The sequence below is a fragment of the Ziziphus jujuba genome, chromosome 12, assembly GCF_031755915.1.
Source record: "Ziziphus jujuba cultivar Dongzao chromosome 12, ASM3175591v1".
In the NCBI taxonomy this organism is placed as follows: Eukaryota; Viridiplantae; Streptophyta; class Magnoliopsida; order Rosales; family Rhamnaceae; genus Ziziphus; species Ziziphus jujuba.
Window position 1 is genome coordinate 20,545,163 of NC_083390.1, and position 16,496 is coordinate 20,561,658.

Consider the following 16,496-nt stretch of genomic DNA (forward strand, 5'->3'; position numbering starts at 1 on the left):
GTAAAAAGTAATAAAATGTAGCTTTATGTAATAGTTGGATTACCAGAACTTCAAACTGGTATCAAGAAAGTTCATACAACTTCATATATTTGAGTTCTATTAATTTGAATTTAGAAACAATCCCAAATACAACTTAAAATAGTTTGTCCTATCTTAAAACTATGAGAAGGTTACAAAGCACAAAATTTATTGCTAAGGATATCTTCAAGACGCCCACGATCGCCATCCCAGCACGCATTTGATTAACCATCTTAGCCATCTTCATTACCTTCAACAAGAACCATAAACACACTAGTGAGTACATGCTTATTTCATACAGCTCTATATATTAAGCTATCAAAACTTAGACATAGTTGTGTTTTTTGCAAATCTTGCTAGTCATGGCATGTCCTTCTGCGTAATTGCATTATGAGCCAAAACAACCACGCATAATAATTCTCATTGATGCAGGAGACAAAAGCAACAGAGAGTTAGATAGAGTTAAACAGAGAGGTGGGAGGGAGGAGATGCAAAATATAACTTGAAAGCAAGCAAAAACCATAATTAATTATTCTAATGTACAAATCACTACTAAATATTTACTAACGGATCGTATAGGTCTTAGGAATCATATACAGTTATGGTTCACTTACTTTATTCTAAACGCACAAAGTATTGATTAACATTGGACAGAACAGTACATATATGATCCTGAAAGGTCTCCTTGCTTTAAAACGTCCCAATCTTTAGATTTTATGCATGAACTTTTAGACTAGAAGTTAGGACAACAGTTGCGCAAAAACAATGGAAATCCCAAAAAAAAAGGAAGCAGAAATTGAGGAACAGAGACATTTGTGTTTTGTTCAAAGTCAAGTGGTTCAAGTTCATACAGAAATTAAATCCAAGCAAAACCCACAACTTCATAAAGAAATCAGCTTTCATAACCAAAATATTGAAATGAATAAACAAAATCATTATTTATTAACATTCTTACACATGAAAACGGCTTTGGGTTTTGTTTTTTAGCCAAAGTTCGACAAGGGTGAAAATTCCCCTGCTAAATGTGCGAATGGCCAGCAATAGACGAAGTGGCATATATAGCCCTCCAAAAACAACCTTAACAAGACAAGCAATACAGTGTCCATAAGCTAGGTCGAATCATCCAAGACCCCAGCAACGATGATCAATAGTAAATTAACTAGCAGGGCACCACAGAACTATATATAACGATATAAAAAGAAAGTATTAATCATTTTATCCAATATTTCTTCAAAAAGCTAATGGATCAACTAGTTTATAAAAAATCAAGGTCGACAATATCATCAACGATCAAACAAATAGAAATTTTAATATCAATAACATGTAAAAATAAATAAAAAATAACTTACAGAGGAAGCTGAATTGGTTCTCTGTTGACACCCCTTCTTCTCAATGCGTGGAGCAGCCTTCTGAATATGTGGAGGCGCAGGAGCAGATAGTGTAGCATCAAATATTCAGAAAGAGCCCTAAGCAAGCAAACAATCCACAACCCGAAAATGAACCATCCAAAAGCAGGAAGAAGGACTAGTAGAAGCAAAATCAAGGCAAAACTCCCAGAACAGAGTCTAATGTTACGCCTAAATCCAGCATAATTATCATATTGGGTCGGTGGTAATAATTCATCACCTATAAGAAGAACTCCATACATAACAAAAACAGCACAAAAGATAATCATAGTTGTAGGATGTGTATCGAAGGCTGAAAGATTGTTTGTTTGATGCTTCAACTGCAGCAAACCCAACAAAATAGTCACGAGAGACACTACAATCTTATTCAAATCCATCTTCGACGAAAAATCAATAAAATGGTTGCCACCGAAATTTTGCAGAACCGAATACATATTTAGAATAATTTGGATTTGGGGAAGCATTTGCGGATGAGTCCGTGGTTAAGCTTCGGGGAAGCATTTGCGGATGAGTCCGCAAGTGGTCAAACAATGGTTATGTGTTTACTCGGTTCAGGACTTATTTATTGTTCCATGGTTATTGTTGGGTTACATTCCGGACTTATTCCGGACTTATTCCGGATCCATTCGGGTCAAAACGATTGTTGGGTTCCATTCGGGACTTTTTAAAACAATTGTTGGGTTTCCTTCGGGACTTTTTGAGACCCAAAAAAGAGGTTTTACAAAGAGGAAACCCAAAGGAGAACAATTAATCTCTCCTATTTATATATGCAAAAAATTTTAACTTGCTTCATACGTTTTCCATGTGGTATTTTTACAAAATTTATTTTCAAAATTTTAAGTTATACATGTACAAATCGCAAATTTTTGAATCTCTAATCAATATGGGATTAATGCCAACTAATTAATCTTTCAAAAATAATATTTTAATAAATCAAAAATATTAGTTTGGAAAATTAATATTATAGTCCAAATAGTTTTATTTGTTAATTTTTTTTTTTTTTTTAAGTATTGCGGAGAAAACTCATCGATTTTATTTATTTTATTTTATTTATTATATCATTGCCAAGGAAAAGGCCTTTAGAGTTTTCTTGTAGTAAGCTTTCGAAACCCCTTTTCCATCATTATTTTTTTGATGAAATCTTTTCCATCCTCGCATGTAATATCAGCCTTCCATTTGTTTTCTTGTTGAAATCTTTTCCATCCTCCATGTAAGATCGGCCTTACATTGACTATTATTATTATTAAAAATATATTACTTATAATTAAGTTTTTATCTAAAAAATGCAAACCAATATAAATATTAAAAAACAAAACAATAATTTACTAATTATTTATATTTTAATCAGTTTAATTTGATTTTCATCAGACTTTTATATTTTGAAATTGATGCAAACCGAACCAGCTATTACTTTTGAATTTTTAAAACTACTCCAATTCAATTACTTATAAAATATCTTATCCAAACAAAATAGAAGGAATATTCAAATAAATTGGCTTGGATTAAAATGATTGGTTGATTGGTTGATTGGTTTTTTTTCACACCCTTAATTTATCTGGCAGCATGTACTGTATTTTCATTTATCCATTTCCAATTTGCTTATTTATATCGTTTTGTTGTTTTTTTTTTTTTTTTTCCCCCCTCTTTGGATTCCAATTTATATCAACAGTTGAATCATTTATATATTGTCACATCATCATTCACTCCCAAAGAATCCCTATTAACGACACAAGAAACGTCACTAAATGGTCCCTGAGAGGTTGTAATTATTGTTTTTAATTACTGAACAACTTTGGTCACTAAAACTTAAAACTTTCAGCAACCCAATTTTCATTTTTTAATGACCATGGTTTAGTCTGTAAAATTCTAAAAAATTCACTAATTTATTCAACTGTTGGTAGCCTAAAGTTGTATTAGTAACCATGATTATAGTTATTATCGACCAACAACATGGTCCTTGGATAACAACTTTTTGAGACCAAATTATTTGGTCGGTGAAAATACTTACAGCAACCAAGACACTGGTCAATTATGATCTTCTACATATTCAAAAATATTTTTAACCACCAAAAATTGATCACCAATGCTTTACATTCAACAGCTAAAGTTTAGTCACTGAATACTTTATGCTTAGAAACCAATATGTATGGATTTTCAGTAACCAAATTGGTCACTATAAGGAAATTATTTTAGTTATTCATAGTTCTTTTAAAATTTTCTAAATTAATTAACAGTAAAGGTGCAAAAATATACAATATAGAAAGCAAATAAGCAAATTCTTATAACACCGAGACTAAATATTTATGAAAAGCAATAATTGTCTTTACATGCGGACAATTGTCATTACATAATTAAAACAATTATTTGGTGTCGTATAGGCAACAAAATCTATAAGCAATTACAAGTAACAGTAGTGATGTGGGCTGCAGTGGAGACAAATCTCGCACTGAACTCATCATTGCATTAATTTTAAACACGTACTCAATTGATTAAACTTGACTTTGATCCTTAAATTCCTGAAATTTAAAGAAGTTTATATAACAAGCAAAATCAAAAGAAAACCAACCTAGTATGTTTACAGGCTACAAATAATAATAGCAACTATAATTCCTAAATCAGATAATTAAAAGCAAATTACAGCATCTATACAATAAATGATCCCCTCTTAATGATGTTTTTTCTGAAACTTTGCACCTTTCTTCTCAACTAGGCACTTTGAGGTAGTCTTTCAAGTTCAAAAGAGAATAATACAAGTTCTTGTGCACCAACTAGGAAATAATAAATACAGAATTTCAGAAGAGAGCCATGAATGAAAAACACATTATGAATGTTGACACAAAAAAAAAAAAAAAAAAATTGCATACCTGCATACCTGGATGAGAAGTATTTCAAGGAGCCCATCCATAATAAACCTCGGCAGACCCAAAGGCCAAAATATTATTCATCCCCATGAGAATTTTTCCCTACAACATTTGTAAATATAGAGAGATCCGAAAGTGATCATAAAACCATAGAACAAGGACTTAAGTCTGACTGAAATACCTTTTAAACTCTTAACACACAGCCAAACAATTCTATTACAAAAAGAGCTATATAACCACTAAATGAAATCCTAAACCGGCTTCAATTCTAACACATCAATATGCTTGACAAAATATGAACATAAATATGAAGGGAAAAAACTAGGAATAAGTAGTTATCACAGTACTGCATCAAAACTTGAAAAAAAAAAAAAAGGCAAAAAAAATAAATTAAGAATTGCCAATGAATACAGTACATTGCTTACAACTTTAAACTGAAAATTTTGAAGCTCAGACAAAATTGCTGACAAATTTTTCAACATTTGCGGTAACAAAAACATGGAAACGATGATAATCCTGAAACAATAAAAACTATGAACTTTTAAAATAGAAAAAAAAATTAAAAACTATGTATAAAGTTGAACGTCATGGTATAAAGATAAAAAGATAAAATACACCATCAAGATAAAAATCTGAGGTGCCAAATGATATACGACCAATGATCCAGCAAATAAAAGCACTTGAACTAATTCTTGGCCAAGAAGACCTTGTATTGAAAACTTACCACCATAATCTTTTTTTAATTTGACTATTCACTGCAAGTTCAAAGGATGATGATCTTGGGACACATTACCATGGCTAATAACAACTACTTTTACTAGAAATTCCAAGCAAGTTTCATATTAACAATGTTGTTCTTCTATGAATTAAGTTGGAGACATGGAGTGTACGATATGTATAAAGCTGGTAAGGATTTTTATAGATTTCCAACAAAATGCAATTGGGAAAGTAGGCAAAAATCGGGTCTATGGCCTCAGACAGGGGATTAATGCGAATAATATTTTTCAAATGGTCATAAATCTGATATTTAAAAAACGACCTCAAAAATAAAGTTCCTACTAACTTTTATATCCATCGTTTGTTATCAAAAAGCAGAACCTCTATATATATCTTATCCAATTCTATCAATGAAGAACTTGTGCTTTTAGATTAATGTTTCTCTATGGTATAATATTGAATAATAAAAAACCCAAATACAGTAAATGAATTCAAATGCAACCAAGGAATAGAAAAGTTTATAAGTTTCCATTATTAACTTTACTTACCCAAAATTCTTTTCCAAATAAACTTGATAAAGAAAAACACTGATATAAAACATATCTCTCAAGCTTCATCCACTAAATCTGCAAATAATATGTAGGAAAGTTTTTCAGTAAATTTAGCTCTCATTTATTAACCCATATTTTACATATATAAAACATATAGATACACTTAACTCACAAATATAGAACAGATGAGACATAAGTTGCTTCTTCTGCAATGGCTCCTGGTGTATATGGTTCTGGTGCTGGTGATTACTGAAGCAAAAGAACTCTTAACTACTGCAAATGAATTGGGCACTGGTTCAAAGCTAACCTATGGAAGCAAATCTTAGCATTTGAGAGAATTATCTATGAATCAACCTAAGAGCCCATAATGTACAGACTTGCTCGAGTTTCCTAAGGCATGCCCTACTGTTAAAATGACATGAGAGAGTTTATATGTAATTAGCAAAAGGAATGTGCTGATCTTTTTGACCCTAAGGTTAACTCTCAAGTAAGAACAGGCCAGGGTTTATTATCTACTGCAGGATTTTTTTTTTGACCTTTTAAGTGCCTATTCAACAGAAAAGATAAGTTATGTATATATATTTACAATCTATATATGCTTAACCAAAACTTCACGTTTTACAAGGATAATAAGACATTTTATGATCAATATACAAAAACTTATTTAAACAACATTAGTTGTATATTATTATGGAGATGTGGACTCAATTTTGCCAACCTACTAAGATAATCTAGTGCCCCTCTTCAATTTCTTCCCTCAAAAAAGATAAACATGCAATTTTCAGAATGGTAATTGGACGAAACAGTTTATAATTCTGGGCTGATTCAACAGTAAGGTGTGACCTGCAGTGAAAATAAAGACACAAATACATTTTGTAGCAACTAGACTCCGCTCACGGCAAGAAGAAAAATCACCTCAACAAATATATTTGTATGGATATATAACATAAAAACAGAGGAAGGACTAAGCTATATAAAAAACAGATAATAATAATAAAGCAAAAGAATCAGAAACTCAACCTTCTCAGTTCCATTTCTTAGCTTCCTCGGTTTTCTCGCCAAACAAACAAAAAAATTTCCCCAATAAAAACACAAAGAGAAAAAAGAAAAATAGACCTTATTCCTTAGAAACCGAGCTCCAAAAATGTTGGCAATCTTGGACCTCTTAGTCGGAAAATGTTCCATTTTCTTTCATCAAAAACCTCCACTCAAACCCCCAAAAAAAAATTTAAAAAAAAAATCGTAACGAAGAAGAAAAACAAGTAAGAAGCCTGGATCGAAAACTTCGGACCCAAAAAAAAAAAAAAAAAAAAAACCACACGACAGAAGCAACAACAGCCAGTGAGAGACGAAGGATCCAAGAAGCTCACATCTCCTATTACTTAATTAAAAAAGAAAAAATGGAAAAAACCTCCCGCGTAGAAGAATCTCACGGATCTTCAACACAGACAGAAAGAGAGAAAAGAGAAAGAAAAAGAGACACAGAGAGAGAGAGAGAGAGAGAACGGTTGCGCAATTTGGCTTTAGCTCAACCAAAACGGAGAGAAAGAGGCAGGCATTAAAGAGAGAGAAAGTCCGTTAGAGCCGTGAAAGAGGGAAGCTCCAAACAAAAACCCTCGGCCAAAATTGCTTCGAGACTCGCAAACAAACAACGGATGGCAGAAGGACAAATAGAGAGAGTGAATGGAAAAGAAAAAAAAAAATAGACAGGGAAAGCATACCCGAGGGAGTGTGAGAGAGGGTCGTCGGTCAAGAAGCTGGCCGGAGAGGACATGCCGGTAAGTGGGATGGCGCTGATGGAGTCGCAAGGCTGGTTGAATGGGCATGGGATTGTAGCGTTTCGAATGAGGCTCCGCCAAAATATTTTAATAAAAAGGGGAAAAGGGCAAAATGATGTGGCAGCAAATTTCCCACCCAAGTCAAAATGAATATTTTTCTTTATTTTGTTTTTGCCAAAAATCCAAGTTTTTTATTCTCATTTTTTAAAAGCAAAAAATTATGGACTTTATACTAAAAAATGAATTAACATAATATTTTTACATAATAATATCATTTAAAAAATGTGTTCTTTCCCCAAAAAAAAAAAAAAAAAAAGTGTTAATAGACTTTTTTGAAAAATGAAATTGAAATCTGTTTATTTTAACCGACTGAAATGTTATTAGTAGTTAGTCAAAGTCAAAATTAACAAACATATGTTTATAATTATTTGTACATATTAATAAATTAATAATGAATTCACAAAAAAAAAATTACATATTAATAATGTGATTAAATATAAAAATTTATTTGTAAAATATCAAATAGATATGCATACATGTGCCTTTTTTTTTTTTTTGGGATAAATACATATATGTTTATGAAAAAATTTGTGTACATGTATTTATGTGTATAAGTATATATATTATAATATAATAACGACGTTATGAGAAACTTATAAAGAGAGAATTCTACGTATAGTCAATTCACAACTGATAATAAATCAATTAAATATTTGATTTTTAAAAAAATAAAATCTGGATGGGCAAAAAGATAATCCATTCTATGTGTGTGGAACCAATTTTAAATTATTAATTACATTTTTGTGGTTGATTCAACTTAATTAAAATTGATTCAAATTTTTTTCTTATATGGCAATTGATATGGCATGTACTATTCCAAAAGTTCTTTACAATGTCAATTTACTTTATTTTATTTTATTTTTTTTATCACAAGGTGTCCCCATACCAAATTAGGCATGCGCTTAATACAGATTCAAGATTAGAATGTTAATAGGTTTTTCCTCTTCCAACAAGAGCTACTCCAACTTAAATTCTTACCATGTCAAAATTGATATATTAATATATAATTATGCATATACGAATTCTACAAGGGGGGAAATCGCCCACTACTTGATGGGTAGCAACCATCCAAAGCCGTTAAATTCATATGATCATCCAAATTGGATGACTATAGATGATTATTGTCTACCAAATAGTGGGCGACTTCCCCCCTTATAGTAAATTTATATATTGATAACATATTATTAACTATAATAACATGTAAGTTCAAAGATATTTATATATATATATATATATATATATATATATATATATATATTTATTGAATATATTAAATTCAACGATTGTATTGTATTGCATAGTATTTTATTAATTATGTATTTAGATGAAACCACTCTAACATGATTTATATTATAAGGTAAGATAAATTTTCTATAAATGAGACATTGTTATATATATTATATAGTTTTTCTTCCATATGTATGTGGTTGGCAAAATTGAATTAGAATAATTGTAGAAGGAATAATGACTCTACCATCAAATTGTTCTCAAATGGACTAAATATATGTAATTTCTCATGAAAAATATCATGTTTTATAATATAAACTACCTTAAAGTAGTTAAGTTATAACATTACGATCTTAACAAAATAATTATGAACTAAATCTGCATGGTGGAATGGTAACTTAGTTTTTAATACAATATTACCGCTTACATTTATAAAGTGTAAAATAGTTTCCCTTTTATCAAAAATATTTATAACAGTACTTACATACCTAGCTGTATATAATAGCATTATAAAGTGGTAATTTATCTTATATTTTATTTAGCTTAATTATTATTTACCAGTGACCATTAATGGTTGTTAATACTTTGTTTCAGTCACCAATGTGGCTGGGTTTGTTTATTTCTCTATCGTTTAGCGACCAGTTTAGCAACCAAGTTACATTTGGTCCTATATCAATATTAGAGGCCAATATGTTGGTTACTAGTATCAATTTTTGGTGACCGAAGATCTTTGGTCACTAAAACTCTTTTACCTTACGTATTTCATTTTTTCTTAATCATTTTTTAATTACTTAGATAATCAGTGACCAATTGTTTTGGTTGCTGATAGATCATTTTTCCGCCAAAAAAAAAGGCAGGAATAGTTTCCCACTCCCATCTTCAGCAACTATATTTGGTCATTAAAAATTGGAATTACAGACCAAATCATGGTCACTGAAAGTGGAACACTATCATTTTCCTATATGAACTATCAAAAATTTCAGTGACCAACTGTTGGTCCTTAATGGTCTCCTTTAGTGGCTAATATTCTGGTTGCTAAGAATTTGGTCACTAAATCCCCCTTTTTTTTTTTTTTTTTTTGGGTAGTGAGTAGATCATCATGTTCATTTGTTTTTTGTTATTATCTTCTTTTGGCAATTCACTAAAAGAATGTCAAGTGAATGTTAAAACATACACAACCAATACAGTGAGTACTTCTACCAAAATATCATACTGTATACTTTTCCCAGTGTATAAGAGAGAGAGAGAGAGAGAGAGAGATTGATTCATTATCTTTGAGATGGGTACCAGGGATTAGAATCAAAAGAATGGAAGTTATACTAATCAAATATTCAACGCCGATGGACTATATAACCCAAAACACAGAAAATACAAGAGCATGCAAATAGGCAAGACGAAGAACACCCTCTATTGATTCAATGGCTATTGGTGGCTCTTCATTGAATATTTGCCCCTCTTTCTAGATATAGCCCAAAATCAAATTAAATTCACTTCCACTCCATTTTCCACTCTGCCTTGAAGTACCTGTGGCTAGGCAACTCTCAAAAATTAACCTTACAAGCCAAAAAATGTAATCTGAATTGATGGCAGTCTCACAAACCAATCTATGAGCCAGATGCAAAGAAGGCACCTAGTATTAAAAATTCTAACGTGAAGTCAACCATCTTCATTTGCACTGATTCGACTGTGAATTCCAGTCGTCAAGGAAGTTGGTAATGGACTCTTCAAACTTCTTTGCTTGAGGTCCAGCTTTCTTGATATTGACATCACTCCATTGTGAACAAGGATCCATGAACCAGCAGTTCCCACCAGAGCATATGCACCTGGGATGGGTCGATTACGCCCACACTTGAGGATCTTTTCATCAACCACGTTCAAAATGGGATCATCATTCTTGAATTGTCTTGCAAATGCAGCTCCACTTTGGGCCATTTGATCAAAATCAGAAGTGTTTAAGAAGTGAGGCTTCATTCCTGGGGGACAGTCCCATATCATATATCTCAAATCGCTGTTTACTGTTGTGTTCTTAAACTCTGGTGAATTGCAAATAACAGAATGAAAATATCCTTCTTGAGACAAAAGTACGTTTGTAAAATTCATAAGCAGGGTTCGGGGTAGGTTATCCCAACCAAATATGCAGAATTCCAAAAATGGTCGGCTTAGTACAACCCATGGCGAACCTGTAAACTAAGAAAACATAGGCTCAGAAGACAACTTCAATTTGAATGAAAGTATAATAAAGAATGAGAGAGAAGATATTATAGAGACTGTGCCTGTGAAAACTTATAAAAGCATCAGGAGTTTTCCACTTTTCTGACGCATGAAAAACTTGGCTCCTCCTGGCCAGGTACATAGCTGGGTCAACTACAATAGGCTGCACCCTCTGAAATCTGCATAAAAAGTACAAAATTAAAACCAGTGATCCAAACGAACTTACATTACAAGTAAAACTCCAGCTAAAATTAGCAAAGAGGATTTGCCTACTCTTTCCATCCAAGGTCACTGGTATGATCAATGAAATTTAGATCTCTTCTAATGGAGGAGAATACATGAGAGAGATCTGAAATTGAGGAAAAAAAATAAAAAATAAAAAGTAGCAATATTAACAAGCAAGAATAATCTATAGGGGAAACACTAGAAAATAAGAGTAGATATAAGAAAATATAATGCACAGGATAACAGATACAATATAGAAAATATAAGCCTACGGGGCTAGTCTAATGGTAGTTAGGGAAGTCAATGAGCATTATAACAACATGTGCCATGAGATGCCAGTAAGACTTTGGTAGAAGAAAGTAAGAAAAAAAGGTCACATACTAAAGGAAAGATCATGTATCCAGAAAATAAGGGTGTCTTCCTGGGACAAACTAGACAAAATCGCCAGTAAGACCACTCATCAACATTAGGATCCAGAATAATATTCCATTCAGACCATCATCAAAATTAGCATCCAATATCACCATAAAAAGTTCTTATAAAAGGTGTGAACTTCAGATGGGAAGCATAATACAAGGCATTACAAATGCTTAAGAAAGATTTAAGATTGAGATTTGGAAAATCCTTGAAGCTTTTTCAGTTTAGTTTTTAGTATTTTTATTATCAATTACTAGAAGCTACTTTGCTGTGTCCTACTTATAAAGTTAGTTCTAGCTCCATATCTTTATTTACAATTAGTTTTTAGTATTTTTATTATCAATTACTAGAAGCTACTTTGCTGTGTCCTACTTATAAAGTTAGTTCTAGCTCCATATCTTTATTTACAATCCAACCTAGTCAAGCTATTTCTTTGTAGTACGATTTTTTAATGCACTTTCAAAGGTTGGAAGAAGAGACTCATGCCTGCAAATAGAGAAATTCAAGTTGTCCTTGGTCAGAGTAACTAAGTTGGTCCAGCATTAACTGATAAGCAAAATATGCATGAGCAATAAAATACCCTAGAGTAAATCATATGAACTCAGTTTAAGACAAATCTTTGAATATCATTGTCTGCCAAATATCCTAGTAAATTAACAAGTTCAAAATCGATGATTGATCGGCAAATAAATATATAAACGCATTCGTTAAAAGATCGGTTAGCATTGCAAAGGTGCCTTTAAATATATAACAGAGGATCAAAACATGATCTCTGATCTCCCAAGTGAACTTTTCAACTAAAATTATTGACATCAAATTCTTCAAACATCATATCGGTAACAAAATATACCCTATCAAACTCAAATTCAAATAAGTATGAAATTCTCCCTCAGGTAAGGTAGTACTTTCTCTAAAAAAGAAAACGTAGCATTAATTTTGGAAGCCATTCCTCAACCCCAAAGCTCTAGTAACATTATAATGTTCATAAATCAAAAGCCAGGGCAACACTACACATAATAGCAACATTAAATGTCACCCCCCTTTCCTCCTTTCCATTTTTCATTCTATCACTTTCCCTTTTTTAACATTCATAACACTAGAATGTCTTTCACTATCTCAAAAGCAGATGTCATTCTTTAGAACTTTCAAAATAAATGTGCAACCATATTAAGCCTAGATTCAACCAGACACAGATAGAAAAGGAAAACATCCATCTAACATAGAACGCCATATGCTAAAAAACTTCCCAAATGAACTCAGCTAGATCCACATTAAAAGCTTGCTGATAATTCAAGTCCCCAAAAAGCCAGAGAAAATTAGTAAGAAACTTGTGTTATCTGTGTGTGAGTAAAGCGAACGCATTCGTGCACAACTAACTTTAAATAGCACCTCACTCTCAAGAGTCAACAAATTAATGTGCATTAAAGGCTTGGTGATAATTCAAGTCCCCAAAAAGCCAGAGCAAATTAGTAAGAAACTTGTGTTATCTGTGTGTGAGTAAAGCAAACGCATTCACGCACAACTAACTTTAAATAGCATCTCACTCTCAAGAGTCAACAAATTAATGTACAACACATATGAAAATTCAAGACACTAATCTCCGCCTATGTTACTCGGACTTTTCACTCTATCCCACCATGGCCATGTCGGACACTTGGGCACCTACAAGGGTATGGCAATCGGACACTCAAAATACAAGGAAAAATAAAAAACAAAAAAAAAAAATAGACAGATCTGACACTTGGACATGTAGCTGCACCCAACACTACACCTGAATCCAAACAACATATGCCCCCAAAGACCAACATATTGAATGGCAACTACAGTTATATTTAAATATACCAACATACTTGTGTACATAAGAATAAAAAACTGTGCTCAAAAGAACGCACACAGCAAAACACTGACCCAACTGAACCACCAAGATTCATATACTAACAAAGGAGAAATTTTCAAATCCCAAGATTTAAGTCAAATTAACATTGAGAGGAAATTATGTACAAGCATGTATTGGCTTCACAAGTTACCTGATATTAAATAAATTACTATCAAACACAGAGAACCCTGCAGATGCATGTAAATCTATGTAACATGCTGGACACAAATATGAAGAGCAAAGACATTGATCTCTAACAATCCTAGAACACTATAATATGAGCCTAGGAAAATTTACTATATTCATCAGTACCCTTATCCAGTTAAAAGTGCTAAGAGAAATTGTTAGAAGAAGTGGAACTATATAGAAATTTAGTATGATCATTAATAACAGTTGCTAATATCTCAATTGAATTGCAGTTAGAGATCAAAACGACAAGCCACTGGATTTTTCATCAACCAAACATCCAGCTTTCTAAGAAACCAGTGCAAAGAATTAAATAAAATAACTTTACCTTTTACAATCCTATAATTTAGAATTCATCCTATAATCATCTGGAGGAGTTCTGATGTAATCACACTAATGATGGGAGAGTTTACAATCTTAATCACAATCATATTGGTTTACTAAGTTCATCAAATTGAAACAACAATTAACTCGGCTTTGCTTGACCAAATTTTGATCTCTACTAACCATTTGCAATATCATCTTACATCTAGCCATTCATATTGGACTAACTAGAAAAAGAAAGAAAATCAACCAGTAGCATACTTTAAATTAAATCCAAAATTTTGTGAGGATTATTTTTCAAGGCCGAGATAGTTGGCATCAAATATGCCAGATCAGTCATCAATCATCCCTAGTCTATGAACTGTCAAATTCAAACCAAAACTTATAAGTAGATTCAGCAGATTTGAATAAATCATTTCACATAATGTCCATGGTAACAATAACAGGACACTTGGTATATGGAGTTTCGACCATGTTGAGAAAAGTAAAAATCAGATGAAACCAGGTCAAAAGAATATCATTATCATTGTTGACAAATCTAAAGATTGTTTGCAAGTCCCTGCATAAATTTCTATTTCCTTTAAAGTAACAATTTTTAAATACATCTTACATTTGAAGCAGTATATTATAATTTTACCTTAAAATCTAAACGAGTACTGACCAGTACAGGTAATTCTAACATATCATACAATTTAAAATAAATAAAAAGAATACAACCTTTTAAGTTATACATACTCTCCACTAAACCAAGAACTAAATACTCCCCAAGCCAATTGCAGACGCAGCCACAAACCCATGAAACAAAACCAAAAAAAAAAAAAAAAAAAATTGAGGCGGGTTGGCACTCCCCCCCCCCCCCCCCAAAAAAAACAAAAAAAGCCCTACCTGGGTCCATTGGTGTAAATGTATGTACTCCAGTTCTCCGAAGAAGTTTGAAAACTCCTACATCACACAACATGCTATGGGAAAGTCTTCTCCTACAACATGTTGTGTGGCTGCAAGGCCTATAACAAATTTCATTATGGCTTTCACACAGAGTTTTCTTATTACCAAATCAGCTCAAAGTTCTTGATTTTTCTACTCTTTTCACTACGAAAATTAGATTTTAATTTTTACTTGAGTGGACTCTAGATGAAAATTCTCACAGTTCTAAAATATCTTACTTCTACTGAGACTCTAGTCAGATTATGAATTCTTCATTTTCCTTTCTCTTTACTTAGCAACGAACCCAGAATTAAAATTTCAAAATTTCATAAATTTAGAAATTACACAGAAGAATAAAAAAAATAAAAAACACTAACCTCAGGGCTGGACTTGAATTGCTTCTGAGACATATCGAGCTTCCCTTTGTCAAGCATCACCGCACCAAACGCACCTTCATAACACGACCCAAACTCGAAGACGCAGGCGCACTACCAAAAACCAGTGGAGCCACAGAGCACCTTCCCAACAAAGCCATGGAATCAAAAGTAGTCAACGAGTGTACTTTTTCTAGCTAACAACCATGAAGAAAAACAATATAATAATAAAAGATAAAACTTTTCCCTTTATATATATATATATATATATATTTACCTTCCACTCTCCCCAAAACCAAACACAATAGCCTAAGGCTCTGTTTTAGGCTCTGTTTATGTTTTGGCAAAAGATTAATCATCGCGTAACATCAGCTCTACAATCAGATCTCCGCCGTTCAATACGTCAAGTGCTCCTCTTCATCTATGCAAAATCCTAATTTTATGGCTAAAAGGATCTCGCAGTTTTTATTGTACTACTTTTTGAGCTTCCAAACATGGCCGACCATCTCTGTTTCTTCACCAAGGTCTCTGCCAGTATGATATTAATTTGTACTAAGAGAATGGAATTGTTTCGAAGTACTCTAAATATTCCCAGGCAGCTTTGCTGTGTCAACGAATATTAACGAGTTCTTTTAACTTGTCTATCATGTATTGATTAAGATATTTGCCATCATAGGGTTGTTGAGAATCTAACTCAAAAATTTATTGCGTTATTGGCCAGGAAAGAAAAATATTTTACCAGCCACATATTAAATAGAAGCCATAGCTGTTTAAAATTTTAAAAAATAAAATAAAATAAGAAAGGCACGAATAATTTAGAACTTGTAATTAGACCATATTTTTACGTATTAACAGGAAGGAAGAATAACACAGATTCGAATTTTCTTCAGATTAAAACACTACAAACAATTTGAATCGTCTTCAAATTATTTCATCCAATATATTATTGTTTTCAAATTATTTGAAAAAGCTCAGATAGAAAGTATAACAAAGAATGAGAGAGAGAGGATAGAGACTGTGCCTGTGAAAACTTTAAAAGCGTCAGCAGTTCTCCGCTTTTCTGTAGCATGAAAAATTTGGCTTCTCCTGGATAGGTATGTAGCTGGGTCAACTACAATAGGCTGCACCCTCTGAAATCTGCATAAAAAAATTACAAAATCAAAACCATAATGATCCAAACTAACTTACACTACAAGTAAAATTACAGCTACAATCAGCAAAAAGGACTTGCCTACTCTTTCCATCCAAGGTCACTGGTGTGATCAGTGAAATTTAGATCTCTTCTAATGGAGGAAAGAAAATACATGAGGGAGACCTGAAAAAAAAAAAAAAAAAAAAGAT

At 32.3% G+C, this 16,496-nt stretch overlaps 3 long non-coding RNA genes and 1 pseudogene across 15 annotated transcripts; all 4 read right to left on the bottom strand.

Annotated features, from left to right (window-relative positions):
- Nucleotide 1: 1 nt before the first annotated feature.
- LOC125418679 (uncharacterized) lies at nucleotides 2–1,296 on the bottom strand. Its single transcript, XR_009635216.1, has 2 exons — nucleotides 974–1,296; nucleotides 2–268 (listed from the first exon to the last, which is right to left on the bottom strand). It is a non-coding gene; the product is annotated as an uncharacterized LOC125418679 (long non-coding RNA).
- A 2,385-nt stretch (nucleotides 1,297–3,681) lies between these two features.
- LOC107429364 (uncharacterized) lies at nucleotides 3,682–7,458 on the bottom strand. Of its 13 annotated transcripts, none has more exons than XR_009635268.1 (5): nucleotides 6,574–7,458; nucleotides 5,722–5,860; nucleotides 5,551–5,628; nucleotides 4,289–4,387; nucleotides 3,682–4,192 (listed from the first exon to the last, which is right to left on the bottom strand). It is a non-coding gene; the product is annotated as an uncharacterized LOC107429364 (long non-coding RNA). The 13 variants fall into 13 exon arrangements; XR_009635269.1 differs by having other exon boundaries at nucleotides 5,722–5,826; nucleotides 6,574–7,457; XR_009635272.1 differs by having other exon boundaries at nucleotides 5,722–5,826; nucleotides 7,275–7,456.
- A 2,406-nt stretch (nucleotides 7,459–9,864) lies between these two features.
- On the bottom strand, nucleotides 9,865–10,805 carry LOC132800159 (beta-glucuronosyltransferase GlcAT14A-like; annotated as a pseudogene).
- An 82-nt stretch (nucleotides 10,806–10,887) lies between these two features.
- LOC132800262 (uncharacterized) lies at nucleotides 10,888–16,291 on the bottom strand. The gene is made up of 4 exons (XR_009635215.1): nucleotides 15,433–16,291; nucleotides 15,159–15,299; nucleotides 11,103–11,178; nucleotides 10,888–11,008 (listed from the first exon to the last, which is right to left on the bottom strand). It is a non-coding gene; the product is annotated as an uncharacterized LOC132800262 (long non-coding RNA).
- Between the last annotated feature and the right edge of the window lie 205 nt (nucleotides 16,292–16,496).